Source organism: Phoca vitulina, unplaced genomic scaffold (genome assembly GCF_004348235.1).
Source record: "Phoca vitulina isolate PV1807 unplaced genomic scaffold, GSC_HSeal_1.0 scaffold52, whole genome shotgun sequence".
NCBI classification, from domain to species: domain Eukaryota; kingdom Metazoa; phylum Chordata; class Mammalia; order Carnivora; family Phocidae; genus Phoca; species Phoca vitulina.
The window spans coordinates 4,512,596-4,524,011 of record NW_022589755.1 but is presented as its reverse complement, the minus strand read 5'-3'; the positions used below and the strand labels follow the sequence as shown (position 1 = coordinate 4,524,011).

At 41.0% G+C, this 11,416-nt stretch overlaps 2 pseudogenes; both read right to left on the bottom strand.

Annotated features, from left to right (window-relative positions):
- Nucleotides 1-345: 345 nt before the first annotated feature.
- LOC116622211 lies at nucleotides 346-1,265 on the bottom strand (annotated as a pseudogene).
- Nucleotides 1,266-6,221: 4,956 nt separating this feature from the next.
- On the bottom strand, nucleotides 6,222-7,647 carry LOC116622451 (annotated as a pseudogene).
- Nucleotides 7,648-11,416: the final 3,769 nt, after the last annotated feature.

The window sequence follows — 11,416 nt, the reverse complement described above, 5'->3', positions numbered from 1 at the left end:
ATGAGATGAAGTGTGATGAATATGGTGGGCTTGTGATTGAGCACTCCGCTGCTATTGACCTTCTGACAATAAATCAGAAGGAAGGATTGTCTGCTCATGGGCTGCAGTTGACTTCAGGGAACTCACTGCAGAGAGTGAGACTTTGGGTAAGGAGGACTACTATACATTAACCTGATGAATACACCACATTTCATTTATAAATGCTATTGATGTTGTTTATTTAGTAGCAGGAGCTCAGTTTGTCTTGTTTATCCCTCTCTTGTAATGTAGGTATTTTATAAATGTGCTTATACATTGAAAGGGGCTAATAAACAACCATTGTGAATATGCATATAACTTACATATTCATGAAAAGTTTAGGGGATTTTGTTTCCTTATCCAGGCAGCGCAGAGGGTGGACATTCTGGGGTCATGGCTCATGAGAATGTAGGGACTGACAGTAGGAAAACATGCAGCGAGTAGCGTAAAAGCGTTCCTCAGCCACAGACGGGGCTTGTTAATAACCGACAAACATGGAAGATAGAGGACAGTGTCCATAAAAAAAGAAAGAAGCATACCAGGACAAAGATGCTTTGGGTGGCTGTGGTCTCAGGGGAGGATCTCGGGGAGACAGTGTTCTATGAATGTATTGGACTCACTGCCTGTGCCTTTGCAGGATGAAAACCTGGACCAGCCCATGAGCCCCAAGCAGAAACCATCATGGAATAATAGGAATGGCACATAGAGTGACTCTGTGATTTTGCTGTAATATACTGCATTACAGTAGTCATGATCTGCTTTCCTTATGATGTTTGTGCTATTCCTTTTGTCAGTCACATGAAAAGGAACCAAAATACTTTGTATTATAGTCAAGATCCAGCAGAGGATGTTGGTGGTGCCCAGGTACTTGGGAGCTTTTATTTGAAGCCCCTCCCACCTGGAGTCCCCAGGACTGATCACGATCACCTGGAAGACACTCAAGAGGCAGGTGGTTCCAACGGCCACATTCCTGCCCACTCTGTGAACATAGAAAACAAGTTTGCATCCAAAATCATCAAGGGAATGTTTCAACCCAAAAGCGGCCATTGTCTGAGGAATTCCTTTAGAAAAAATAACTAAGAGTTTGGCTACAGTCAGGTGTTTGAGAATCAAATCTGTGGACCTAAGCTTGTATCCTGTCAGATAAAGGAAGAGATAATGATAAAAAAAACAGAGAAATTCCCCAGAATTCCAACTATAGTTTGCAATAAAAAGGTCATTCCCAACACCGAATCCCTGGTGGTCATTCTGTAAAATCCCAGAGAGTGAGATTCTTCTGAGCCAGATTCCTGCATGGGAACATGAGGCGTGAGATACATGCATCATGTTGGCTAAAATCCAATGTTCTCCACGTCCTGTAGTTCCCCTTTGGAAACAATTCTTTACAATATTTGCTTTAAACAAGTTTCCAAGGGCTGAATTTGTAACACTTAAAAGAGCTTTTTACATAATCTAGATCATTGCTATAAAGGACGTGTATGTAGTCCATCCTGTATTCTTCATAAATTGATGAGAGTCAGTGTTAGTATTTTCATGGAAAAGATAAGGAGCACTGAGGCAGAGAAAGTTCAGTGATTTGTCAAGTTCAAGTTGTTTTTGTGGGAATGGGGAGATTTGCACCTGACTGGTCTGGCATTATGGCAATGCATTTAAACACAATGCTGTTCTAACAAAGCTAGTTAGATGTATTCTTCAAAATACAGGTGCAGATTAGGACATTCTCATACCTCGTAATCTTATTTTAGATAAGTAGTAGTTATTTTTTTCTAACAATTTTTCATTTATGTTTAAAGATTTATTGTATTGACCACTTACAATAATGAATTAATATTTAAATATCTCCACAAAATGTAGACTCACGGATTATAGTAAAATTCTAAGGACCTGTTCCATGACAAATTGTGTTTAAAGAGTCCACTATTAGCTTTATAGCATATTGGCAACTGACCCATTATTTTGCTTTTATGACATCTACCATGGGAACCACTGAATTCCAATGTCGTGCCCTAAATTGTGAGACTTGAAATGCCAATATGTGATAAGTTAGTGTAGAACAGCAACTCAATACTACTAATCTCAAATCTTAAGCTCATATGTTTAACATCACTTAAGAAAAAGTATGAGCAATAAGATTTGTGAAAAATCAAAATATAAGACATATACAAAATAATTTCTAAGCTTGAAAGTCTGCGTGTTTTACAAGTTGAAATTGTAGAGTTAAAAAGAAATTGTAGAGTTTGGCGTTAACATGAAAATAGTTTTAAACCAGAGAAGACATCACAAGATCTTTCCGGGCTAATAGTTGATATCCGAAACCCATTTTGTAATGTTACCATGTTCTTAATTGCTTCCCCCTTAATTTGAAGATGGAAAACAGTTTCCCCGGAATCGATAGACCAAGGACATAATCAGGAGGAAACAGCTATTATCTCCATAAGCTCTTCAGACACCCAGAATTAGAGAAATCATTTCCATTCCAGCAATTGCCATTTGGATGTACTGTTTCCGCACAGGTGTAGAGGACTCCTGTGGATTTATCCTAATCCTTATTACAAGCATGCAGGTATTACAGTCACACTGATACTGGCCCTGAAAATGCAGTCTAATTCCTGGAAGGCAGGCTGATTGATCTTAGTATGACAGTCCTTAAGCACTTTAAAGTCATGTGTCCTTATAACTTGGATTAAACGCCAACAGTCACCATCAGTTAGAATTACACGAAATCGTATCAGGAGCCATCAGGGGTTGATGTAGGTCTAGAAACCCATCTCCCTTCACTAACTCAGCTCATGCCTCAGAACTATTCCTCCTTCCCATGTGGCTTGGCACTGGACCAGAAGAATCTCTTTTTCTGATATAATCACTTTCCAAGACTCCTGATACCTCACTGCACTTGCAGATTCTGCCTCTCAGATTGAAATAGACAATACTCACCTGACTCCCTCTAGCTGCCGGGACGGTGGGCTCAGTGTGCTGGTTACAACCAGCAGTGTTTGTGGGACAGGGAGGGGGGCATCCAGACCGTGGGATATGGGCTTGCAGTTCTGTGACCTCACCTCCCTGCAGAATTATCTTTTCGCCTGTGGCCACAGTGGAAGCACAGGCTTGGGGAACTGAGAATATTTGTGAAAAACTTTTTTTTTTTTTCCTCTCCCAGCCGGTGGTTACCAAAAACAACAACAGGTTTGATGGGTTTCTAGTCATTATCTCCTTGATCTGTGAAGGCAGACAGGGTTTCACAGCGAGGGAACGAATACTGAGGCCAGACACGTGTGGGACCAGCAGGGAGGCTTAGGTGCTCACTGGATTCTCTACTCCCCTGAGAAGCTGTTCCTCCCAAAAGTGAGCCTGAACTAATTTTCAGACCACTGCTCTGTTTTATCACTTAAGTGGTAAGTTGAGAATGTAAACCAGACAACGTGCCTTAGAAGGATTTTTAAAGCAACGTGGTTTTAATTTTTTTTTTATTTTTTTAAAGATTTTATTTATTTATTTACTTGACAGAGAGAGACACAGGGAGAGAGGGAACACAAGCAGGGGGAGCGGCAGGCAGAGGGAGAGGGAGAAGCAGACTCCTGGCTGAGCAGGGAGCCCGATGTAGGGCTCGATCCCAGGACCCCTGGATCATGACCTGAGCCGAAGGCAGATGCTTAACTGAGCCGCCCAGGCGCCCCAATCCTTTTGTTTTTCTTTCATACAAACGCACAATTTGATCCAGCTCCACTATCCAGAGCCCCCAGTTTCCCAGGGCAAGATTAGAATCCTGATGGTGCTCAGTCTCTAGTCTACATGTGTTTTACAGCCTTATACACAGATACCATGCACATGTGTATTCATATACAAATACAGTCACACGTGCTCACTTACACATATACACACACTTCCTGTAACAAACTCTCACTCATCCGAAACTCACTATATACAAGCACACGCACACTATAGAATAGACACAGTGTGTCATGCACACTACGACACACACAGCTCACTTATATTCATAAAGTCACACTCACACCATCAACACAGACATTTGTATCTCAGAAAGGTGTCCACATGTGTAAGCATCATGGTACGTCCAGACTTCTGGAGGTACAGAAAGGGGAGCCCTTTTTACTGTTTTTACTCTTTCTTTTTTTTTTTTAAAGATTTTATTCATTTATTTGAGAGAGAGAATGAGATAGAGAGAGAGAGCATGAGGGGGGGAGGGTCAGAGAGAGAAGCAGACTCCCTGCCGAGCAGGGAGCCCGATGCGGGACTCGATCCCAGGACTCCAGGATCATGACCTGAGCCGAAGGCAGTCGCCTAACCACTGAGCCACCCAGGCGCCCTACTGTTTTTACTCTTTCTATCCCTGAACAACCCACAAAGATATTATTTAGAATGTGCAACATTAGAAGGTGCTGTAAGCATTAGTACTTCAGGTCTAGGTACATAGCAGGAAGGGTGGAATGTTAAGGGAGTGAGTGTGTGTGTGTGTGTGTGTGTATGAGTGAGAGAGCAAGAGAGAGACAGAGAGAGTGAACAAGCACAAGGTAAAATGAAGATACGGGGGAAGGGCATACAGGTAGGGTGCAGACAGCATGAGGGGATGATGGTGGGGGAGTGCAGGAGTGTTGGGGAACGTCATCAAAAAGATAACATGTGACCACTGACTTGGGCACTCAGGGGCTCCTCACCTGCTTGCCTGTCCTTGGAATGTGGGTTCCACTTGCCTCTCCTGCTCCCAGAAGCTGCTCCAAGGACATAGTCTTGAGATGGTGATGTGATGTGGAGAATACCCACCCGGTATACATGACCGAGCCCAGTCAAGGCCTCTCTATATATAAACTTGAAGAAATATCCATTTTCATCTTTTGACAACCTTACTCCAAAAACTCCAAATTAACAAAATGGATCCATGACTTACTCTTCCAATGGCTACTCCCCACTACTCAGGTTTAATGAAAGGCCCCTAAGTAAACTTATTTCCTCACCACAGAGACCAGCGAGTGTACCACAGAAACTGTTTTTTGCCAACGTGCCCAAAGGACATCTTTGCAGAGTAGACCAAGATGTAACTCCCACAGATCCCTAAATCCATGCAGTTTTATCCAGGACAACATGTACTTTTATTTTATTTTATTTTATTTTATTTTTTTGAGAGAGAGAGAGCGTGTGCAGGGTGGAGGCAGAGAAAGAAGGAGAGAGAGAATCCTAAGCAGGTTCTCCATGCCCTGTGCAGAGTTGGATGAAGGGCTTGATCTCACGACATTGAGATCATGACCCGATCTGAAATCAAGAGTCGGATGCTTAACTGTGCCACCCAGGCGTCCCAACATGTGTTTTTTAATAGTCAATACTCGCTTGATATTTTTTTAAAAATCAGCAAAACTTGTCTGCTGTTCTTTGTCCTACACCAGGTTATTCTGGCCCTTCTACAAGAAAATGCTTAAATCTCCCTTCAAAACATCAGATTTCAAATGGTTAACACCTCTATAAGAGTGTGACGTACCAAACTCGTACTCGGTCTGTGATGTGTCCACTCTCTGAAAACAAACGTACTCTGCAGGTTAACTCTAGGCTATTCGTTATTCTGTGGAAACTTTTGTTGTCTTCAGTATATTGAATGACCGTGTCAAATGGTGTTCTTATTTTAGGGAATTTTTCATACAATCCCATAACTAGTAAATTTTTGGGAAAATTTATTATGTCAGATTGAAAGTTACATGCTCAATGACTTCGTAATCTCCAGATTGTTTCAGGAAATGATTTTTTTTTTTAAAAGATTTTTTATTTATTTATTTGAGAGAGACAGAATGAGAGAGAGCAAGCACATGAGAGGGGGGAGGGTCAGAGGGAGAAGCAGACTCCCCGCCGAGCAGGGAGCCCGATGCGGGACTCGATCCAGGGACTCCAGGATCATGACCTGAGCCGAAGGCAGTCGCTTAACCAACTGAGCCACCCAGGCGCCCAGGAAATGATGTTTTAATATCATATAGGTTCCAAATTCCTTCACTTCAAGTATTAATAAATTTATATTACATAGTCTTAATATGATAATCATATAACATTTAATTAATAGTTACATTCAATTTAGTCATTTTTGCAGCAGAGGCCAAGGCTGTGTTGTTTACCACTCTCTTGTAATATGACCGTTTCAGAATTGTGCTTAAACTGTCAGATGGATTAATAAAGAAACAACTAACTGTTGTGAATATGCATATAATTTACATATTTATGATGAGTTTAAGTGATTTTGTCTTTCTTTTCTGGGCAATGCAGAGCCTGGACAATCTGGAGTCATGAGTCATGAGAATGTAGGGACTTACAGTGGAAACCAGTGGTGATTAACGTAGTGGTGTTCGTCAGTCACAAACTGGGATTGTCAAAAATCGTTGAACAGTTGTGAAAGATGGAGGAGAGAATGCACAAAGATATAAAGATGATGACGAGGACAAGGATGCTTTGGGTGGCTGTAGTCTCAGGGGAGGATCTGGGGGAGAGATTGTTCCTATGAATGTGTTGGACACCCTGCTGGTGCCTGTGTAAGAGGAAAACCATGGATCCACTAGCAGATCATGAGCCCCAAACAGAAACCATCATGGAAGAATAGCAATGCTACATGCAGTGACTGCGCTATGTAGCTACAAGTTATGGAATAACAGTAGGCATAATTCTTTCTCTTTGGGATATTTTGGTGGCTCCACTTGCTGGTCATATACACAGGGACAATAATATTAAGCATCATGTGGTTTAAAGCACTCTGTCTGGTTCCTACTAAATTGTTTTCCCTGTCATTTCCTGTTATGGTTTTCTCGTATGGTGCTCTAGCTCTTAGGAAAAATGTATTTCTTGGAATTGCCCTTTCTTGCCCCAGTTCCTTTGTACTTGTCTTTGCCTGAAATACCTACACTTTAAGCTGGTGAATTCCCGATTGTCCTTTTTTCACCTTGAATGTCATAGGTGAACCTGCCCTGATAAAAGTATTTCAAGGAGAGGAATGAAAGTGCTTGGAATCAGAGAAGAGAAATATTTCTGGTTTGGGATGATAGAATAAAGTCCCTTATACCTGTTCCCACTACGGGTGTGTTTGCTTTCTTACAGTGTTTATAATTTTTAAAGATTTAATCTTCCCCAGTAGACCCGAGGTTAAAGACTGTTAGTAAACTTTGCCCTCCTAGGTCCTGCCACATAATAAACATTTTATAAATGTTAAAAAAAAAATTAAGCATCATGTTCAGGATCCAGCAAAGGATGTTGGAGGTGCCTAGGTACTTGGGAGCTTTCACTTTTAGCCCCACGCACCTGGAATCCCCAGGACCGATCATGATGATCTGGAAGACGCTCAAGAGGCAGGTGGTATCAGTGGACACATCCCTGCCCACTCTGTGAACACAGAAAACCAGTTTACACCCAAAATAATCAAGGAAGCCTTTTAACCCTCAAACTGCCACTGCCTCGGAGACTCCTTTAGAGAGAATGACTAAGAAGTTGGGTACAGTCAGGTGTTTTGAGAATCCAATCTGTGGACCTGAACCCTCATCCCACTAGATAAAGTAAGAGATGATGGTAAAGAAGATAAAAATTCCCCAGAAGTCCAACTGTGGTTTGTAATAAAAAGATCATTCCCATCGCCAAATCCCTGGTGGTCATTCTGTAAAATCCCAGGGAGTGAAATTCTTCTTCTGAGCCAGACTCCTGCATGGGAACATGAGACATGAGACACATGTATCATGTCAGCTAAATCCAATGTTCTCCAATTACTGTGGTTCCCACTTAGAAATATTAATATGTCGGGGCACCTGGGTGGCTCAGTCAGTTAAGCATCTGCCTTTAGCTCAGGTCATGATCTCGGGGTCCTAGGATCGAGTCCCCCATCAGGCTCCCTGCACAGCGGGGAGCCTGTTTCTCCTTCTCCCTCTGCTGTTCCCCCTGCTTGTGCTCGTGCTCTCTCTCTCAAATAAATAAATAAATGAAATCTTTACAAAACAAATTAAAAATATATTAATATTTCTTATTACATGTTTGTGAGAGTTGAATGCATCACCTTTGAAGCGCTCTCACAAAACACGAGTCACTCCTATGAGGCCATCCATGTAATAAATTCTGTGTTCTCCAGAACTCCATGAGATAGGCAGGAGGATTATTTCTACAGGAAAAATAAGGAGTGCTTGCACAGGTAAAGTTTAATGATTTCTGTAAGTTTAAGCCTTATTATGGGCAAAGGGTGGACTTGACCTGACTTGGCTGGTAAAAAGACAGTGCATTTAAACACTAAGCTATTCTAACATGACTACTTAACTGTGTTCTTAAAATAATACAGATGCATTATAAATATTTTCACACCTTGTCTTTTTATTTTAGATTGGTGCTATTTGTTTTAGAATTTTGTTGTGACAAGTTTCCATTTATGGGTATACGCTGTTACAAATTATAAATATGGATTTAGATTTCTTAATAAATCGTTGATGCATCGACTATAGTATAATTCTCCCAGGGCCTGCATTATGACAAATTATCTTTAAAGAAGGTACAATTGGCTCTATTTTGGGATGGCAACAGAAACACTAATTTGCTTTTAGGCTGGGAGCAAAATGGCACCTATCACAGGAATCACTTAACATGATGTCAGTCCCCGAACTGCGGAACATGAGCCACAATATGTGATAAAGTTACGTGAGGTAGAAACTGAATATTAGTATTTTCAAATCATAAACTAATCTGTTTATTAATACGTGACTAAAGTAAAAGTATTAAGAAGAAGGCAAGATCTGTGAACTATTAAAATATAGACTCCTTTCAAAATGGGATCTCAAGGGTGTGATGTATGTGCATTTTATAAATTGAAATTGTGCAGTTTAAGATTCATATGAGATTACTTTTAAATCAGAGAATACATCAACAGATACGTTGTGCCTCAGCCCACTATGCTGTTACCATTTCATTTAATGCTGCTTCTCACTAAAGTTATCAGGTCCTAGATGTTCTCAATAGGAAACAATCACTGTCTCCATTAAACACTTCACACACTTGATTAGAGAAAACATTTCTACTCTTGCATTTACCATTTGGAAATACCCTTTCTGTATGAGATTAAAGAATTCGTGTAGTATCAGCCCACTTTATTACAACAGGGAAGTGTTACAGGCACCTCTAGTAATCCTGAGAATTTAGTCTATAATTCCTGTAAGATGGCCTGAACAACAGATTGATTTTGGTACTTGACTCCTAAGCACTGGAAACCAGGTTTCTTTATCACTTGATTAGACCCCAATAGTCACTCTCAGAGAGGATGACATTAAACACATCAGGAGCCCTCAGGGATTGGTGAAGGTCTAGGACCCCTCTCTCTTTACTAGTTCAACTCAAGTCTCAGACTTGTGCTTCCTTCCCATGTGGCTTTGGCACTGGACCAGGTTCAAACCCAGAGGAATCTTTTTTTCCCAAGATGATCACTTACCCAAACTCCTGATGCCACTCCTTGGTTTCAGACTCTACCTCTCAGACCAAAATAGAGAATACTCACCGGACTCCCTTGGGCTGCCAGCGCGGAGGTCAGCGTGACATCACAACAACCAGTGTGTGGGAGAGGGAGGCAGTCGGACCACTGGATATGGGTTTGTGGGAAAATAATATAGCTGTATTATAAATATTCATTTTCACACCTTGTCTTCCCTGCCCTGTCCTCCCCTCCCCCACAGACCTGCAATGATCTCTTTGCCTGTAGCTGCCATGAGAGGACTAGGCTTGGGGAACTGAGAATATTTGTGACAAACTTTTTTCTCAGTTGCTAGGTACCAAAAACCAGTTCCAAGTTTGTAGGGCACATCTCCGAAGAGATCATTGCAGGGTTTGGGAGAGGTTCTTAACTTTTATCCCTGGAAGCAGACAGAGTATCAGATGGAAGGAGCAAGAAATTCTGAGGTCTGGCACGTGGGAAACTTGCAGGGAAGCTCCCGTGTCTCACTGGATTCTCTGCTCTCCAGAAAAGTTTTTTTTTCCCCCAAAGTGAGTTCTTTCTTCATCTTCAGAGCACTAAGCTACACCATCATTTAATTAGTGGCGGAGCAATGAAAACAGATAACATACCTGAGGAGGACTTTGAAAGTGACAACCGTCACTGAAGCACATGATGACAATTTACACTGGAAACCTCTGGACTAGAAACCCACAACTCAGTGGCAATTGATTTGGAAATCTAAGTGATGCAAAAATTCTGTTTCTTTTTTTCTTTATTTTTTTATTTTTTTTGATATTTTATTTTCTTTTTTTTCTAAATGAGGAATTTTATTTATTTTTTATTATTATGTTACATTAATCACCATACATTACATCATTAGTTTTTGATGTAGTGTTCCATGATTCATTGTTTGTGTATAACACCCAGTGCTCCATGCAGTACGTGCCCTCTTCTTTTTTTTTTTAAAGATTTTATTTATTTATTCATGAGAGAGAGAGAGAGAGGCAGAGGCAGAGGGAGAAGCAGGCTCCCCGCGGAGCAGGGAGCCTGATGTGGGACTCGATCCCAGGACCCTGGGATCATGACCTGAGTCAAAGGCAGAGGCTTATCGTCTGAGCCACCCAGGTGCTCAGTGATGCAAAAATTTTGTAGCAACATGTACTCTCCCCATATTCACCCTTCCCCACCACCCCCAGTGGGGATATGAATTATAAATAGAACAATATCCATTGAAAGTTAGAAGTTTATGAACTCCTCACTAATACAGCATGGCTTTACAGACAGGATCGGATGATTTTTACAGGTAATTCTTAAAATTCCTTCAACTATGAGATAAGCCAATGTTACTTCCTCAATTCTAGCACCCTGAATGATTACCAGTCTTCTACCCTTGTTGATTGGTTGATTGATCGATTGCTGAATTTTCAGTAAGGAGCCTTGTTTTCTTCTATAATTAATTAACAAACAAACAATGAGTTCCAATTAGTCTGTTGTTTTTTCCTACAAACAAATGCCCATTTTGATCCACATTCAGCATTTAACGCACCCCCAATTTCAAAGTCAGGGATTAAAACCATAATGGTGGACAACCTCTAGTACACAAACACACTCTGATTTATACCCTTACACACAGATGCAAACACATGTGCATGTACACACACACACACACAAATACAGTCACATACACTCACATATTTAACCACATGCACATTTACATAGACTTCCCTTTATGATCTCAGATTCTTCCATAGCTCACCATGTGTAAACATGTACAAATAAAGCATTTGTACACCCTATGCACACATTTAACAAAGTTGCACACACACCATCATCATGTGTGTGTATCTAGATAAGATGTTAGTATATGGAAAAATAGTAGTTTCAGCTCACCTCTAGAGACCCCCAAAAGGGGCACTTTTCACCTCTGTTACTCCTTCCATCCCTACAACCACCTGTAAAGAG